Genomic DNA, 19,206 nt, shown 5'->3' with positions numbered 1-19,206 from the left:
TGGCGCTGCATCTCCGAGAAGCTGTCTGTCTCAGAGGGAAATGCACGTCCGAAGCCGCCACTTCCCATCCTGTCCTTAAACACCTCCCTCCTCTCTTTGAGCTTAACTGTGGGATTTTACATCTGCGCTTGTCTTAGCTTATCTAATTTAATTTGGGCCTGGACATTCCAGACTGTCAAGGTTCTGTTAAAAAAAAAAAAAAAAAAAAAGTACTAACTGTCCCTCCTGGTTCCTTTTGTAGTTTGGATAACATTTTCACCAGAATCAGGAGTCTTTCAGGGGCAAGCAACAGAAACCCCAACCCAAGATGGCTTGAAAAAAAAAAAGGGGAAATGTATAGCTCCAGGCACCTACAAGGTCCAAGGGTAGGGCTACCTTCAGGTTGTGCTTGATGTGGGTCACATGACCAAGCCGGGACCTAGATGACCTGTCATCTTTCCAGCTGGGATTCATTCCTAATCAGCCTCACAGCTGCAGCTCCACGTCTGAACAACTCAGAAGCCAGTGGTACTCCAAAGGAGAAGTCTCAGTATAGACTTTCACTGGCTTAATCTGACTTGTGTCATGTTCCCTCCTTTGAACCAATCAGCATCCCAAGAGGAGTATAATGTGCTGATCGCTGGGCTGGGGCGTCTCAATCCTGAATGGGCTGGTGGATGAATGAAATGAACATCTCAAAATATCTCAAAATATGGTCGAGGGATGAGGAAGTGGTGATTACCCTAGAGCTAAATCAGGTGCAGCTGCCTGAAGAATAGTGAGTGGATGATCAGTGCCTCACTCCTTCTGAAAAGGAAAAATAAATAAATAAATAAATAACCATATTTTTTATGCAAAGTTTTGTTTAAATAGTGGTTATATAGTACAGCATCAAACACCCCATTGATCACCAGGTCTGGCTTGGCTGATCTTGGATCCCCTTTCCTATCTTATTATCTTCCACAAATGCATTCACCTGACTAAAGAAAGCATAAAAACTGTTCTTCTATAATAGTACATAAATATTCTATATAATTGGGGGGGGGTACTTAGAGACCTTCCAGTCCAGTCATGAATCCACCCAGACATGAATTCATCTAACTGTGCTATAGGTCTTCAACTAGTAAAAGTCTTTTTTTTTTCTTTAATTTGGCCACATGATCCATAGTTCTTAACACCTAGTGAAAGCCCACGTGGACGTCCTCTGATATCCTTAAGACCAGAGCCCCAGTCCAAAAAGCCCCAAGTTCAATCTTCACGACCTCAAGCCAACTGAGAGAACACAACTCTCTTTGTTCACAATTGTTTATAATACATATCTTAAAATTGTTTAGCCTAACATCACCAGTCCATGGTTCCTAGACACCCCAATGCCAGCTCCTCCCACACTGGACATCATGACTCAGAGACAGACACATCATCTGTACAAAGCTGCCCACAATAATACCATCCTGGAGAAGATACATCCCAATGATGTCCACCACCAGAAACTGGCCAGGAAAACCCAGGGTGTGAACCAAAAGGAAAACCCTCCCATAGAACATGGATTGGGTTGGACCATATAAGATTGCCATTATGTAGGTCAATGATAATAAAATATTAACAATTTCATATGGCCACAACTGAATCTACTAGAGCAGTGGTTTTCAAAGTGTGGTCCACAGACTTATGGGGTTGGGGCAAAGACCCGGTCAAGAGAAACATAAGATCAAAATTATCTTCATAATAATACTAAGGTGTTATTTGCCCCTTTCTCCATGTTGACATTTGTGCTGACAAAAGCAACGGTAGGTAAAATTATGTGAAATTGTATTTCCTTCATTTATTATTTCCTTCATAATATTTCAACGAAAACACATAAGGCAACAGACCGAATACAAAAGCAGATGCCAGAATCTAGTTGTTATTTATTAAGCCAGATATTAAAAGAAATTTGCAAAAATTCAAACCAATGTCATTCTTCCCACTAATATTTTTTTGTTATGACAAATATTTTTCATAAAAGCATTTTAATTGCATTAACATGTACTGGGTTTATTATTTTTATATATTTTTTAAAGACTTTACTTATTTGACAGACAGAGATCACAGGTAGGCAGAGAGGCAGGCAGAGAGAGAGGAGGAAGCAGGCTCCCTGCTGAGCAGAGAGCCAGATGCGGGGCTCGATCCCAGGACCCCGGGATCATGACCTGAGCTGAAGGCAGAGGCTTTAACCCACTGAGCCACCCAGGTGCCCCTCCTTAAGGTATTTTTAAAATTTTACTTGAAGTAACTAATACTGTACACAGCCATCTGCTGCAGCTAAGTACACAGGCTCTGGATTTAGACTATCTGGGTTCAAATCCCAACTCTGACACTTCCAGTTGTGTGACCTCGAGCAATTACTCTGCCTATCTACACCACTTTCCTCATCGGTAAAATAGGGATACCTAGGGGCGCCTGGGTGGCTCAGTGGGTTAAGCTGCTGCCTTCGGCTCAGGTCATGATCTCAGGGTCCTGGGATCGAGCCCCGCATCGGGCTCTCTGCTCAGCAGGGAGCCTGCTTCCCTCTCTCTCTCTCTGCCTGCCTCTCTGTCTACTTGTGATTTCTCTCTGTTAAATAAATAAAATATTTTTTAAAAAAATAGGGATACCTATTGAACCCCATGAGGTTTGAAGTCTGTGGACATCCATATACGTAGACTTTATTCTTGTTAAGTGCTATATAGTATTCCGTAGAATAAACATGCCACATTTTATTTTATTATTTCTCTACTACAAATAATGGTGATAATAAACTTCCTTCTACTTGTAAAGGTTCACAGATTTAGTGTCAAAAATCTTCTTGATTGACTCAGTTTCTCCAGCAGGGCTCAGCCTCTAGAAAGTTCAGTCTCTCTGGTAGACAGAACAAAACCCTCCCAAAGATGCCTATGTTCTCATTCCCAGAACCTGTAACTGTTAAATTACGTGGCAAAGGGGAATTAAGATTGCAGGTAGAATTAAGTTAGGCAACCAGCTGGCCTAGAAATGGAGAAATTATCCTGTGTTATTCAGGAAGGCCAAATGCACCCATGAGGGTCTGTAGAAGTGGAAGAGGGTACAGAAAGGAGAAAACTAGGGGCGCCTGGGTGGCTCAGTGGGCTAAGCCTCTGACTTCCATTCAGGTCATGATCCCAGGGTCCTGGGACTGAGCCCCACATCAGGTTCTTCCCTTAGCAGGAGTCTGCTTCTCCCTCTCACTCTCCCTCTGTGCTCTCTCTCTCTCTCTCAGATAAATATACAAAATCTCTTAAAGAAAGGAGAGAGACAGATAGTGCAGAAGGGCTCAGTTCCGTATTGCTGGTTCTAAAGATAGAGGAAGGGGTCACAAGCCCAGGAATGGAGGCAGTATTTACAAGCTAGAAAAGATAAGAAAATAGATTCTCCCCTAGAGCCTCTAGAAGGAACACAGCCCACCCACTTCTTGATTTTAGGGGTGTCGGATTTCTTTTTTTTTTTTTTTTAAAGATTTTATTTATTTATTTGACAGAGCGAGATCACAAGCAGGCAGAGAGGCAGGAGGAAGCAGGCTCCCTGCTGAGCAGAGAGCCCGATGTGGGCCTCTATCCCAGGACCCTGAGATCATGACCTGAGCCGAAGGCAGAGGCTTAACCCACTGAGCCACCCAGGCGCCCTAGGGGTGTCGGATTTCTGACCTCCAGGACCGTAACATAATACATTCATGTGTATTAAGCTAATACATTTGTCCTTATTTGTTAAAGCAAGAGAGAAAAGGAATCCAGTCTCTCTCACAGGTGGGATGGAGAAGGCGAACTTTTGGGGTTTGCCAAGGATGTGTGAACCATGTGTCGAGGATAGCAAGAAAGTGGCTGAAACGATCTTCCTTGGAACCTTGACCTGCTGAAGAGAATAGAGGGGGAAAACAAGCGAGGACAGGAGGAAAGGGGAGGGCCTGGCCGAGAGTGGAGGCTGAAACGGGGGTGCGGTAGGAGTCAAGGGAGGAAGCCCCGAGGCCCCAGCGGCCGGGTAGGCTGTTTGAATTTCTAAGGCAGAGGCGGGGCCTTCAGGGAATGGCTGGGATCCAGGAGTGACCTTGGAGGGGGCGGCTGAGTCAGAGAGAAAGAGAAGGTCACTGGGAGAGAAGAGGTGAGCTAATTCCATCTCGTAGGTCCGCTGAAGTTCAGGGACAGTTTGGGGGAAATCACCTGTAGGAGTCTGTCCTTGCAAAGCTTCTAAAATCCTCAGCTGGCCCAGAGGGCAATCTGCGGGGGTGCGGGGGTGCGGGGGTGCGGGGGTGGGGGCTGGGCGGAAGTGACAGGGGTGCCGTGTGTTGCCTCCCTGTGCTGCGTCTGGGTACCCCGTGGGGTAGCTCCGAGCGGTTAGGGTGTATGTAGCTTGCGATGTGCTGGGGGAGGACAGCCGGGGCAGGGGACCCACCCGCACATACTGCGGCTTCCGTGGGTGCCGTGGGGGTCCGGACGTGCGCAGAGTGTGGGGTGCGCACGTCGGCGGTGGGGGTGGCACGTGGGTGCGAGTGGGTGTGCCGGACCAGAGCTGGGCGGCCCGGGCCCTGGACGCGGGGGTGGCCCGCAGTCGGCGCCACCAAGCTCCGCCCGCGGGCGCTCCCGGGCTTCCCGCCCCCTCGGCTGCTCCCTCCCCATCCCCGTGGCCGCGCGCGCTCCCAGCCCCGGCGCCACAGCCTCCCCGGCCACCGCCGCCGCTGTCACCTCGCCGTCCGGAGCCGCTGTGGGAAACAGGTATGACAGCGACCCCGGGCGAGCGCAGGGGGCGCCCTGCCACGGCGCCTTCCCCCGCGCGCTCCGTCGGCCCCGCCTCAGTTTCCCGGGGTGGGTGGGTGGGTGGGGGCGCCCGGGCGCCGCAGCGACCCGGCTTGGGGGCACAGGGGGAGGACCGCCTGGTGACAGAAAACCTTGGAGCGGGAGGCGGAGGGAAGGGGAGGACGCGGCGAGTCCCAGGAGGGTCGCGGTGCCGGAGAGGGCTGAGAGGGCCACGGTGTCCTGGGCGCGGAGGGGCGGGGTGAGCTGTCGTCCGGGGAGGGTGACACCCGTGAAACCCGTGAGCGCCTACTCACCGCCGCGTGTCGTCAACCAGAACGGCGAGACTTCAGCCCCAGGGCATCCCAGGCCCATGGGCCTCTGTGGTGTTCCCATTTCACAGACGGGGAAACTGAGGGGCAGAGTGTGGCCAACCTTGCTGGTGTCCGGGTGACAATGACTGAGCCCAGAAGTCTGACCCCAGAGCCTGCGTCTTGGCCTCCCTTGTCAGCGGCCCCTGGGGGCCCCAGGGTTGGGCCAGGTCTCTGCGTGGCCCCCTGCAGGGGAGGAGGCCGGCTCCCAGCGGCCTGCTGCCTCTCCCCCAGAGGGGCTTTGTCCTGGGAGTTCCTGTAGTCCTAACTTTTCCGCTGGCCCAGGCAGGAGTTGGTTGGGAACGGTGGGTGTGTGGGGCAGCAGGGAGCAGGCCCTTCCCACTGCAGCGTGGAGGGAGAAACTGAGGCACGGAAAGTTTAGGCAGGAAGCAGCAGAACTTCTTCCACGCGTGAGAGGCACAACAGCTTCCTCACTTCATCCCCACCCGGGAGCCGGTCCAGAAGCCAGCGCTTGCCTCAGGCAGCAGAGCCCTCTGAGAGTCCACTGGGGGACTTGTGGAAATGCCTACCTGAGGACTAAGCATCCCCCACCTGGCATCCACAGTGACTCAACTGTGATTCCAGCAGGAACACAGGGACCCGTCCACCCAGCCCTTTTGGCTGTAACCTTCCAACTCCTGCCCTCCCTGCTTCCCGAAGGTAACCACCTTTGTAACTCGGGGTGTTCCTTCTGGACCTTTCCTACACCTATGCAGTCACATATGTGCATACCTACAGAAAATATATAAAATGCTTAGTGATGTTGTAGGCAGAATATGTAACAGAAATGGGATAATCTGTCCATATTCTGCAACTTGGACCCCCCCCCCAATCATTTCTTTCAGAGTTACCTATGTTGTGCATATAAATCTAACTTGGTCATAAAAAGTAGGGGGCTTGGGGTACTTGGGTGACTCAGTTGGTTAAGCGGCTGCCTTTGGCTCGGGTCATGATCCCAGAGTCCTGGGATCCAGCCCCACATCAGGCTCCCTGCTCTGGAGAGAGCCCGCTTCTCCCTCTCCCTCTGCCTACTACTCTGCCTACCTGTACTCTCTCTCAATCTCTCTCAAAAAAATAAGTAAAATCTTTTTTTTTTTAATTGGGCCTTTAAAAAAAAAAGATTTATTTATTTTAGAGAGAGAGAATGGGGGGGGCGGAGCAGAGGGAGAAACTGTAGCAGACTCAGCGATGGCCCATAGCCCAGAAGTGGGGGCCTGATCCCACCCCAGCCAAAAGCAAGAGCCTGATGCTTGACCACACCACCACCCAGTGCCCCACAGAGGCTGTTTTAGATTTCAGCTTTTTCTGTAAGTTGACATCTCTGGGTTAAGTAGGATTTTTGTGCTTTGTCCTAAACTAACTTCAGAGGATCTCTGTTTGCAGGCCAACATCCTCTCTTCTCCATTGCACGTGTGCACGAATGCACACATGTGCACCGGGTGCACACACATTCTCACGCGCACACCTCGTGTACCTGCGTGCCTGCGTATACATGCTTTCATGCAGGTCTACACGATACACGCACATGTGTTCACATGTGCATGCACTGCACACAAGCACACCCACGTCCACAGGCGCAGGTGCACATAAGCACACTTCTGCCTGTGGGCAGGGACAAGCATGGCACCACCTGCCGTCTCTGCTGAGCCCAGAGGCCAGGGTCTGAGGCATGCCACAAGCTCTGCCTGTCCAGGCTCCAGTGGGCAGAGTTCCCAAAAGGGACAGCCTCCAGGGATCCTCTCTGGATGTCCCCAGCACCGCCTTCACCTTCCAGTAGGAGCCAGGGTAATTAGGAAATGTGGCTGGCAGATGGGAATGTCCTGGGTCTTATTTGTGTCCCACACACTTTTGCGTTCCCATCCGGGGGATGAGCGTGTGAGTGTGCATGTGCTGGAACGTGTGTCAGCATTTTGGTGGAATGCCTGAACACAGCCAGCTGGGGAGAAGCTGGAAGCGGGTGGCGCTCGCCTTACCATCCCACCGCTTCCTAGCCGGGGCAGTGCCCTCCCCCTGCATGAGCCGCAGCTTTCTCCTCCGCACCTTGAGGACGGGGCAACGTCCCGAAACTGCGGAGTGCATCAGTGGGATGACGAAACAAAACACTCACCCAGGGTATCGTCAGTCCTCGGTAAGCAGGAAGTGTCGTCCTGGACACGGGAGACCCTGAGATGGGCCCTGGGCCCTGGGCCCTGAGACGCTCCGAGTCACCACCGGGCCGTCATTTCTTGTGCACACCCCGAGGCCAGGATGGAGAATCCTGAGTGCTGAGTGGGCTGGAGGATGATTCCTGCTTGTTGAGCACCAGGCTCAGCTCAGAGGCACCCAGAAGCAGCAGGTGAATTGTGCTTCCTGCCCCGTGCGAGGGCACAGCCGTGAAGTGAGTCAAGGTCCCCATCTTTGAGATACAAGAGACAGCAGAAGTTGCCAAGGAGACCTGTGGGCAGCCTTTGGGAGGCCCATCCCGCTTTTTACATTTTAGATTACTCTAAAATTTAAAAAAAAGTAGGAGACGTCACATAAAACACTGTACGTCCGGATCCCCTCGAGAAATCAGAAGAGCAGACAACTCCAGGCCCAACATTCAGCTACCCCCTTCTTCAAAGGGATGGGTACCGTCCACACAGTCCCTACTTGGCCCACTCCTCATTCGTAAAGAACAGCATGCCACAGAATTCGACTCAAAACCTAGACTCACAGCCCAGCCACAGACCAGTGGTGTGGTCTCGGGGAAATCGTTTAGCATTTTTGTGACTCCATTTCCCCAAAAGGGAAATGCTTTTCGTGAGCACTTGCCTCAAAAGGCTATTTTAGGCATCAAATGAGTCCACAACCTAAGCCTCTTAAAACATTGTGTGGTGTACGGGCCTCGCTAAGCGTTGATAATGCTGTTAGCAGTTAGCCACCCCAGTCCCTGTGATAGCAGAGTTTGTACTCCTGAGTGCGCTTGATACAAATAAACAATCTGGAAACACAAGTGAGGGAGGAAGAAAGAAAGGAAAGGAATGCTTTGAGCCTCTTTTTCAATTAGCAATAATCGCGCCTCGGATAAACCTCATTGGCTACGATACTGCCACTGCACAAAGCTTGAGCCCCTTTTTCAAATAAGAAGCTGCCATCCTTGATATTTTTTCTTCCCAAAGACAGGAAGAGGACAGCTTTTCAGGGAAAGATAAGGGGAGGGGATTGTAAGGTGGGTTTTGAAGGATGCATAGGAGTTTCTCTGGAGCTGTAGGGTGAAAAAGGCTTTGCCCCACAGAGGAGACAGGAAAGGACCTTGAGATCACGATGATGGGGCTTATGGCAGGAAAGGGGATGAACATTTTTTGCGCACCTACTGTGTGCAGCTGTTCTTAATCATCACCCCGCTGGGGGCAGTGCACACCCTCACAACGCCCCTGGCAACGAGGTCTGTGATCCCCCATTTACTGATAAGTCAGAGGCTCAGCGGTGTGAGCACTTGCCTGAGAGCTTGCACAGTGGGTCAGTAGGAGAGCTGGGGTCAGACCCAGATCTGTCCGATTCTAAAGCCCATGCACCCCCCTCTGACCATGGTTTCTCCTCTTAAAGTGGAGATAGTCCTATCAAAACCTACCGCACAGGTCTGTTTTGAGGATTAGATGAGAAAATTAAGGCACAGACCTCGGCACGCGACCTGGCAGAGAGCAGTTGCTGTTATTTTCCTTGGAACAAAGCCTGTGTTTCTCCAGACCTCTTAGCCTCACTCATACCAGTTGGGGGAGTCCAGGGAGTGAATGAATGGCCTGAGCCAGCGGGTCTCAAACTGTGGTCCGTGGACCAGAAACATCGGCGTCAGCATCAGCTGGAGCTGGTTTGAAGTGTGAATTCTCAGACCCACCTTAGACCTACGGAATCAGAGACCGGGGCTGGGGCCCGAGTTTTGACAAACTCTGCAGGTGATTCTATGGGTGCTGAAATATTCAGGATCCCTGGCCTAGAGGAAAGCTTCAAATGAGACCCCCTTCAGCCAGCTGCGTCCACCTCCCACTAGAATTTTCTCCGCAGGAAAGTCCAAAGCTGGAGGATATGTCCCAAGACAGAAGCATGTCCCCCTCCATGCTGGGCAGTTCCTGAGGGGCCTAGTGGAGTTCCTGGGGCTTTTATTCTTTGAAACTTGCTCTCCTTTCTAGTTTTACAGCCTCTAGTCTGCCCACCTTGAGGGTCTGGGGCAAGATTTGGCTTTTAAGGAGCTGAAAGTAAGGGATACCTCAGGCAGCTGAGGACCATCCCCTCCCCTGCCAAAAAAGCCTGTTATTAGAGACCCTTCTGTGCCTGGGGTGCTCAGTGGGCCATCCCTTCCTCCTCTGCCCCTTTGAGAACATAAGTCCAAGCAGGAGTCCTGAGCGGTGGGGAATGACCCCAGTACTCTGCAGCAAGAGCCATTAAGGAAGTCCCAGGTCAAGTGACAGAGAAGTGAGTCCAGGCTGGGGACAGTAACATACTGTAGAGGACCTCCAGTCCAGAAGCAGGCTCCTTCCATGTGTCCTCTTTGAAGCGCTAATGAAGAGTGGGAGGAATTCGGGGTGCTTGGGGGGGCGTAGTCTGCCTTCGGCTCAGGTCATGATCTCAGGGTCCTGAGATCAAGCCCCACATCGGGCTCCCGGCTCAGTTGGGAGTCCCCATTCCTCTTTCCCTATCCCTACTCGTGTTCTCTCTCTCTCTCTCCCTCTCTCAAATAAGTATTTTTTTTTTTTTTTAAAAGGATGGGAGGCAGTTTAGCCTAACATGTGGAAGCATGGCCTGGCCTTAAAGATCAAAGTTGCTGAAACTGCCTACTTAAAAATCAGTATTTCCTGTATGACCCAAACCCAAAGCACCCATCAGCCTGCATATCAAACTAGTAAAAATAATAAGAAGAATAAATCTATCACTTCTATGGCAAAGAGTTAATTTCACGGATAAAGAGCTCTTACAAATCAAAAAGCAAGCATCCCATCCAAAAAAGAAAAAAAAAAAAGAGAGAGAGAGAGAAAAGGATATGATTTGGCTGTTCGTGTAAAAAGAAGTACATAGAAAGAAGCATAAATTCAAACAGACGAAAAGATGCTCAACCAATCTTCCAAAAAAAGAGAATGGCACAGCTAAACCACCATGATTCTGTTTTCCACCTGCCAGATCCCTGGGTTACGTTCCATGTTGAAAATGGGGGTGGGGGTGATCAGCACGCTCCAACTCTGCCAGTGGGAGCACAGACTGGGGTACCCTCGGGGCAGGGGGAAGTTAGGAAACTGTTGACATTTAAGAGGCCCATACCTCAGGGCTCTGCAATTTCACCTGCAGGAATTTACCCAGTGGATATGTTTGCATTGGGCACAGCATGTTTGAGCAAAGATAGTCAGCGTCGTGCATAAGAGCAGACAGCTGCAAAGTAAACACCCATCAGAAAGGAGCGAAGTCCAGTAGGTGTGGGAAGAGCCACACAAGAGAATACAATGCAGGGCACCTGGGTGGCTCAGTGGGTTAAAGCTTCTGCCTTTGGCTCAGGTCATGATCTCAGGGTCCCGGGATGGAGCCCCGCATCGGGCTCTCTGCTCAGTGGAGAGCCTGCTTCCCCCTCTCTCTCTGCCTGCCTCTCTGCCTGCTTGTGATTTCTCTCTCTGTGTGTCAAATAAATAAATAAAATCTTAAAAAAAAAAAAAAAGAGAAACAGAATACGATGCAGCCATTCAAAGAAAGCAGTAGCTTCTTTGTGTATGGGTGTGGAACCATCTCCCAGATCTATTGATAAAAGAGAAAGGCAGGGTATGGAACAGTACAGCACTCCGCCATCTGTGCACAGAGTCCCTTTACAAAAAGACAAGCTAAGCATATATATGTAGATTTTTGCATACACACATTAAACCCTGGGGGACACTCGGGAAGCCTGTGGTAGTGGTTGACTTTGGGGAGGGAAGCACAGAGAGCTTAAGTAACTTGCCTCCGGTCACACAGTGGAGAAGTAGAGAGCCAGGATTCTGACCTCTGGAGGTTAGCACGCCCAGGTTAAGAATCCCTGCATCTTTTGTGTATTCCTACCAGCTTGGAAGATTTCTTCTCCATTTATATTTTGTAATTTACATTATAGAAACAGAATTTTTTAACTTTGCAAATACAAAGTGAAATAAAAAACAGATGGTGTTTTTGCAAAGTCCTTAGACCCTGTCCCCATCTGGACCTGCTGGTCCTGGTATTTGCTCCAGTGGCCTTTCCAGTGTCCCCGTCGTCCTCATCCTGACCTCCTATGATAGCCCCAGAGATGCAGAGAAGGCACTTTGCGAGGACAAAGTCCTTTAATCCTTGCAGGGTTCCTGTGAGCCAGACCGTCTTGCACAGCCCCATTTGCAGGTGGGAAAAGTGAGGACCCTGGGATCATGACCTGAGCCAAAGGCAGAGGCTTTAACACACTGAGCCACCTAGGCGCCCCCGACACGGACAGTTTTGAGGACTGCGGGGCATGGGGAGTCGTGGACCAGTGGTACCCCCACAACAAACAAACCCCCTTCCTTGCAAACTTCTGGAACAACCCGGGCAGCCTTGCTTCCTCCTGATGTGCCAGGGAGCTCATTCCCAAGCCCAGGTCTGGAAGGAAGGCTAAGATCTGGCAAGGCTGGTGTGCCCTCGGGCAGGAGCTGCTGGAGAGTGGGGCTGCAGGGCTGCCTCCCCAGACCAGCTGCCCCACCCTCTGCAGGCTGATTCCTGGAATTCCACTGTGGGTCTCTCACCTCTGCTCCCCGTGTGGACCTTGTTGATTTTCTAGTTGGAAGTCACCACCTCCCACCCCAGGAAGGATCATCTTTGTCCTTCCTCCACGGTTTGTGCTGCACTGAGGAGCTGTGCGGGGGCTTTGCTGAGTTTGGGGAGAGGGACCACGAAGGACCTCTCAAATGGAGGGAGGGGCCACAGACTGGGCCAGGGGAGTCCTGGTTTACGGCTGGCTGCTGGGGGGGGGAGGCCATTCCTGTCCTCAGAGGTCCTCAAAGCATGAGCACTGAGGTTTTCCAGGAGTCCTCGAGAGGCAGTTTGTCCAAGGGCTGAGTTTGGGAGTCAGCAGTTGGCATTGGAGCTGGGCTCTGTGTGACCTTGGGCTTGACACTTAGCCTCGGAGCCCCAGGACTGGCCTGTGGCCTGGGGATCGGAGCACCACCTCCCGCGAGGGCTCCGGGCAAGCTGAGTGTGCCGCACCTTAGCTCAGGGCCAGGGGTCCCTCAGTCACCGGCCCTACCCCTCTCCCTGCTCCAGTGAACTCCACAAAGGCAGTGCTCCTCTGCCGGGCTTCCAGAACGGAGGAGGGTGGGGCCGTGGGAGGCCAGGAGGAGCGCCTTCACCTGGAGAGCTCAGGGAAAGTTGAAAGATCAGAATCGGGGCCTGGCTGTGTGTGTCCAGGGAGGGGTGATGTTCAAGTGCAGAGCAACTCACACGCTGTTGGAACAGGGGCCGGTATGACGCCTCTGACACGGGATAACACCGGTGGCAGCCCGGCCACGGGGGACGGGCCCGGTGAGAAGGTCTCCCCCCGACACACATACAGAAGGCAGAACCTGGAAGAGCAGGGTGGTGGTTGAGAGGCAGCGGAAACATCTCAAGCACGTAGGGAGCGCTTCCTGAAGGCTGCAACTCTCGTCCTCCGGGGTTTAGACTTCTGGAAGGCAAGGTTTTGTCTGTTTTCTTCACCGCTTTGCCACTGCAGCAGTGGGCCAGGCACTGGACCTGCGGCGCAGAGCGAGCCGCGTCTCCCAGCCCCCAGGAAACCCCTTGGTCCCTCCTCGGAGACTCCCTCTCCATCCTTGTTTCGACTCCTGAACTCCCACGGGGGCCCACCTTTGGCTGAACGGGCGGGGATGACTTCTTGTCGGATCTCAGGATCTGGTTGGCTAAATTAAGCCCCAGCCTAAAGGCCGCTCCCCGAAGCCTGCCCTTCCCTCCAGGTCTGTGGCCACCGCACCAGGGAACTGTGCTGCTTTGCTCACCTTACACGTGGGGGTGAACTGACTTCAGGCGTCTCTTCCAACACGTGATACGGTTCGTCAGATAAACACTGTTGAGGCCCATGTGGCTTTCTTCTCTACAGTGACGATAACAAAAACGGACGGTGTTTTTTAAGCGCAGATGCCGTCCCAGGCTCGTGCATGATTTCACAGAATCCCTTCAGCAGCCATAAAGGGTCGGTACCCGTCTTCCTCCCATGTGGCAGTGAGGGGACACTGAGCACAATGCAGTGAAACGGGAGGTGTCACTGTCTGAGTTTTGCAGATAAGAAAAATGGGCTCAGAGAGGTTAAGTAACTTGCCCGAGGTCACACAGAACGGGCGGACGGTGGGGCTGGGATTCAAAGCCAAGCAAACGGTCTGACCACAGAGCCCACTCTACTCTCCCCATTCTGCTTCTCCCGGGCTTCCAGGTGTCATTTGAGAAGTGGGTGCGGAGGAGTGGAAATTTTTACTCCCTGAGTTGGTTCTTGAAGCCCTTGGCTCACCTGCGGCCAAGTCTAAGGTTTCAGCTGTTTGCTTCCCAGGAACTGCCCTGGGTCACCGTGCGGGTAAGGATTCCAATCTCTCCCAACAGAGAGGGGCCGCCCAGAGCCCAGCTTGCGTGGGGCTTTGACTCTTAGGGCAGGAGCCCCTCACCTTCCAGGGCACCCAATTCATAGCCTCTAAATTTTCCTGGAGGCCTGGCTTCCTCCTGCCCAGGGGCTGGGCCTGCCTCCCAGCAACTCTGTTTCAAAGCTCAGGCCCAAGGCCTAGAACACCATGCCGGATTTTAGAGCTTGGCAGAAAATGCAGGCTTTGCTGGAAAAAGGAGGCCAAGGGCCCTTTCCCCCCTTTCTTATCTTTGATTCATGCCTTTCACCTGGCATTTGAGGAGGAAGGTGTACACTTCATAAACTCCAGTGCAGCGGAACCCACTTTGTGGATCCAGGGCACGAGGAGCCCAGATGACCCAGCACTTACAGGGCATGGACATAGGACAGACACAGCGAGCCACGTTTGGCCTGACTTAGCTCATTTAATCTGCACAGCACGCTGTGACAGTACTGCTGTCCTCGCCGTCATCACCTCCATCACGGTCATCACCACCATCATCATCACTTTCTTTTTTTTTTTTTTTAAGATTATTTATTTATTTGACAGGGAGAGAGGCAGGCAGGGGGAGGGGAGCAGAGAGCCCGATGTGGGGCTCGATCCCAGGACCCCGGGATCATGACCTGAGCTGAAGGCAGAGGCTTAACCCACTGAGCCACCCAGGCGTCCCCATCATCATCCCCATCATCTCCATCACCATCATCACCATCATCACCATTATCACCATCATCTCCATCACCATCATCACCATCATCACCATCATCTCCATCAGCACCAGCAGCAACATCATGGTCACCTGCATGGCTTCCCAGACCCAAGACCCCACATGCAGATGGGGAGCCAGACTCAGAAGACATGACACATCCATCTCCTAGAGAGCTGGTTAAGAGTTTGGGCTCCAAAGTCCCCAAGGCCCAAATTTGAGTCCTAGCTTGACACTTTCTAGTTGTGTGACTTTGAGCCAGTGATTTAACCTCTCTGAACCTCAGCGTCCTTGTCTGTAAAATGGAGGGGATCCCAGTTCCTGCCTCGTGGGGTTGTGATGAAGGTCACACGAGCTGGCGCGGGTAAGCCTTGGCACAGGGCCTGGCTCAGATCATAAAAGCAAAGCAAACATAGGGAAGCACTGTGGTAAGGGGAGAACCTGAGTGTTTGTTTAGGAGTTCCCAGCAGCCCTGGATGGTGAGGGGCAGGTGCTGCCCAGCGTGAGAACGGGCACTGGAGGGCCAGCTCAGGGCAACTTGGAGGTTGGACTGGAGGAGGATGGAAGGAGGAGGTCCCAGGAGGAATCAGCCTCTTCCTGCTTCTGACCCAAAGCCTTCCCCAAAGCTGCCAGCCTGGCCCCTACCATCCAAGGTGTCATATCCTGCTAGGCCCTAATTCCTTTTTGATGATATAATTCCAGACAGCAGTAATAGGTGAGCATCCAAGGTCAATCCTATGCCAAGGAATATGAGCATTTCCAAGGCTGCTGTGAATGGCTAGGTGGGCTGTGTGCTCCACAGGTCCATGGGTGTCATTCACATAGAATACACTGTGAATGATACTACCTAGAGTTGTGCAGTACACAACCTGCACAGCTGTACAGGGCAGCTCTCTGAGCCTCCTTCTTCCTGGAGAGGGTGCTGGATCCCTCTTTGGTGCCCTAGGTCTGGCTGCAATTCAAGGCAGAGAAGACTGAGTGGTGTCTAGATGCCAACTGAGATAGAGAGAGACCAAGTGTGCTAGCTAAGGCTTGTTAGGAGGCTTAAGGAGATTGTGTCTGGCATTGTGGTGACTGGTGATGGATTTTTGATTGTCCTTAACATAGATTATTGAGAACCCGTAAAGCAAAGTGGTTATGAAAGCAGCTCCGGAGTCAGACAGACATGGGTTCAGTTCTGCTCTAATACGCTTGCTGTGTGACTTTGGGTGAATCATCTGACATCTCTGTGCCTCAGTCTCCTTGTCTAAAAAATAAGAAATAAAAACAAAAAACCGGGTATCTGATAATATGCACAGGCATGTACTAGTTCTCTGGCACAGAGCTGCTGTGAGGACCTGAGATGACCCAAGCTCTCCGTCCGGTGCCTGCCGTACAGTTCAGTTGGTCACTCCATGCTAAACCTCGGTGAGGCCACCAGCCTGGAGAGTAGGGCTCGGAGTCGCCCATTGGAAGGCAGCTCTCTGAAATCCTGCCAGGGTGATGAAGGATTGGGGGCCCAATCTAAAGTCCATGGCCGAGAGCCAGACCAAGCCACCACTTGATGGGGCTTTGTCAACACAACCTTTTCACATTCACGAGCTACTAAGGTTGCAGAGATTGTGTAGGGGAGATCATGTGGGAAAATACCGGGAAGGAGAAGGCCTGCACTCTTGGCCTTCGTGCCCTCCATTCTTTCCTCTAGCCCAGGGATCAGCAAACTATGGCCCCAAGACCAGGCTCGGCTCACCCTCTGTCTCTGTGCTGCCCATGAGCTAAGCATGGTTTTTCTGCTCCTGAAAAAAATCAAGAGGGGCGCCTGGGTGGCTCAGTGGGTTAAGCCTCTGCCTTCGGCTCAGGTCATGATCTCAGGGTCCTGGGATCGAGCCCTGCATCAGGCTTCTCTGCTCATCGGGGAGCCTGCTTTCCCCTCCGTCTCTGCTTGCCTCTCTGCCTACTTGTGATCTCTGCCTGTCAAATAAATAAAATCTTAAAAAAAAAAAATCAAGAGGGGGCACCTGAGTGGCTCATTCAGTAAGCAGCCGACTCTTTGATTTCAGCTCAGATCACGATCTCAGAGTTGTGGGTTCATGCCCTGCACTGGGCTCCACGCTAAATGGGGAATCTGCTTGTCTCTCTCCCTCTGCTCCCCACCCTGCTCACCCACGCTCACTCTCTCTCTCTAAAATAAATAAATAAAATCTTTAAAAAGGAAAAAAATCAAGAGAAAAGTAATATTCCATTACGGTGCAAATACAACGAAATTGAAAATGCAGCGCTCATAAATGAAGTGCTGTTGAAACACCGGCTGCGCTCTACCATTTCTTCTTCACTCTGGCTGCTTCTGCACTATCGTGGCTGCCTGGGGTGGCCGTGATGGACCTGGACGCCCGCAGAACTTGAGCTAGCACCATCTGGCCCTTTACTGAACAAGTTTGCAGACTGGCTATAGCCTGGTCGTTCCCAGACTGCTGCTCATGGGAATTAATTGGAATTGGGGGGGGCTTTTTCAAGCATATTAGGCGATCTGGGGTTGGGAGGCAGGTGTCAGCGTTTCGCCCAGATCTACAGGTGATTCTTTTATGCTGCCGAGTTTGAGAACCCCCGTCCCAGCCCTTCTTGAGTCTTTGCTGGGTGTGTGCCTCTTGCCATGCCTGGGAGGGCTGTGGCCAAGCAAGGAAATCTTACCCAGAGTGTAAGGCACATTTCCTGCCCCAAGTCCTGTGAGCACACTTGCAGGCTGGTGTGCCAGCTGGCTTCATTTTGGGGTGCGTCACCTGCTTGGCCCCTGAAAGCATTTGAGTATGAGACTCCTTGACTTACCGGTAGGGAACTCCAGGCCAGCGCATCTCAAATTTTAACACACATATGCGTGCCCTGGGGTCTTGGCAAGTGCAGACTCTGATCCAGTAGGGCAAGTGGGGCTAGGATGTTGTGGCGAGAGGATGCTGACCTGGGGTCCTGCTGCCATACTTTGAGTAGTAGGCTGAACGCCTTCATTCTCGAACTTCAGCGTGGCCCCGAGTCTCCTGGGCTGCTGTTCAAACCCAGAGTTTCTGGTTCAGGAGGTCTGGAGTAGGGCCTGAGGACTTGCCTTTCTAACCAGCTCCCAGCTGGTTCGGCTGCCACTGACCTGGGAGCAGACTCTGAGAGACATTGTTCGCAGCTGTGCCCTGTGTGCAGGACCCATCGGCTCTCACTAGGGGTGAGGGTCCTCCGAGGTCCCCCAGATGGCCAGATGTCCCCTCAGAGGTCAGACTCCTTGACACGCAGCTGTTATCAAGGGAATAAGGTCTTTGTTGTCTGCTTTGGTCGATTTTCTCTTTGACCAGACCCAAGCGGCTTCCTCAAGTTCAGGCCCACCATTTAAAGACATAGCAGAGGGGCCTGGAGAACTTTCTGCGTGTTGTGAACCTCTTCCCCATTCCAAGGGATTCCGATCTGGGCATTTTACCACAAAGGCCACCTCCAGGGAGGTCTTGCATTAGCTACCACGGGAGGTTGGGGGAGCCCTGCTCAAGCAGATTGGAGCCCCAAGCCCCCCGGGATGGGTGCGGGGGGGGTTGGTTAGGTGGGCCCAGGCCTTCAGCTCCAGGCTTGTAGCCACCGGTTGTGGCTGTTGTCGCCTCAGGGATGTGGGCAGGGCTCTCTCCATCCGCCCAGCTCCATCCGCCATGACTGCCTTGAACAAGAATGACCACCCAGGCCAGGGCCAGTGCCCTGAAGTCCTTGAACTTGAGAGGGCGGGCAGCTGGATCTGGATGGGTGAGTTTAAGAAGATGAGAGATTATGAATCATTTCACTCGCTTCCTGGACCCTCGAGAGCAGGGACTCTGACTTCAGGAGCTCTTCACCTCCAGAAACCAGAAACTCCCGCCTACTGTCAGGCCCAAGCAGAGCCTTCAAGTCGCACTGGACAGTCCCAGTCCTTGTGCAAGTCCCAGTCCTTGTGCAAGCTCCAGCTCTCCACTCACCTCCCGGGCAGCCTGGAGCCATCGGCCGGGCCATAGAGGCTGCGGTTCCTTGCAGGACTGAGTAAAGGAGAAGATGCAGGTAAAATCCTGTGACCTTTCCTGGACCACATTAGGTGCTCGACCAATGGGAGCTGCTATCGTCAGCATAATAGTAGATACTAGTTGTGATCATTTAGTTGTGTAAACCGTTCTGCGGTCTGCCTCCCATTTTCCTGCAGCCTGGAAGACAGAACCTTGCTTACACTCAAAAACAAACAAACACCAAAAAACAAAAACAGAAAAACCCCACACCCATTTGGAAGCAACTATATTCATATTTTATTCAATTCCTACTTAAGTGCCTTCTATGTGCCGGCCATGCTTCCAGGTGGGCACTGTCCAGTATAATAATGATAACACAAGTCACAAATCTGAGCCACATATGCAACTTAAAATTTTCCTGAGGGCTGTACTTTTTTTAGAAAGAAAAAAGACACAGGTGAAATTAATTTCAGTAATATGTTTTGCGGAGCCCATACATCCCAAGGATGAGCAACATGAACATGTCATCTGTATTTAGACTTACTAATGAGATTTTTTATTTTTTAAATTTTTTTTCAAGATTTATTCATTTGACACAGGGGGAGAGAGAGAGAAGGACAGAGAGAGGCAGGCAGAGGGAGAGGGAGAAACAGATTCCCCGCTGAGCCGGGAGCAGGATTCAGGGCTCCATACCAGAACCCCGGGACCATGGCCTGAGCTGAAGGCAGATGCTTAACTGACTGAGCCACCCAAGCTCCTCACTAATGAGGTTTTAAAAATATTCAGCACATCACTTAAACATTTTTAATTGTGCTGAAAATATAGAACATGAAATTTGCCCTCTTA

General features: G+C 51.8%; 1 protein-coding gene and 1 pseudogene across 1 annotated transcript in view; one reads left to right on the top strand and one right to left on the bottom strand.

Moving 5' to 3' along the window:
- The first annotated feature begins 4,678 nt into the window (after positions 1 to 4,678).
- Positions 4,679 to 19,206, top strand: part of SCNN1B (sodium channel epithelial 1 subunit beta) — a 56,662-nt gene continuing 42,134 nt past the window's right edge. Inside the window, exon 1 of the mRNA XM_044233050.1 lies at positions 4,679 to 4,718. The gene's annotated coding sequence lies outside the window, so the exon portion shown is untranslated. The remainder of the gene's footprint in view (positions 4,719 to 19,206) is intronic.
- Positions 8,110 to 8,192, bottom strand: LOC122896207 (annotated as a pseudogene).

Source organism: Neovison vison, chromosome 14, assembly GCF_020171115.1.
Source record: "Neovison vison isolate M4711 chromosome 14, ASM_NN_V1, whole genome shotgun sequence".
In the NCBI taxonomy this organism is placed as follows: Eukaryota; Metazoa; Chordata; class Mammalia; order Carnivora; family Mustelidae; genus Neogale; species Neogale vison.
Note: the sequence above shows the minus strand (reverse complement) of the source record. Positions and strands in the feature narration are given on the sequence as shown.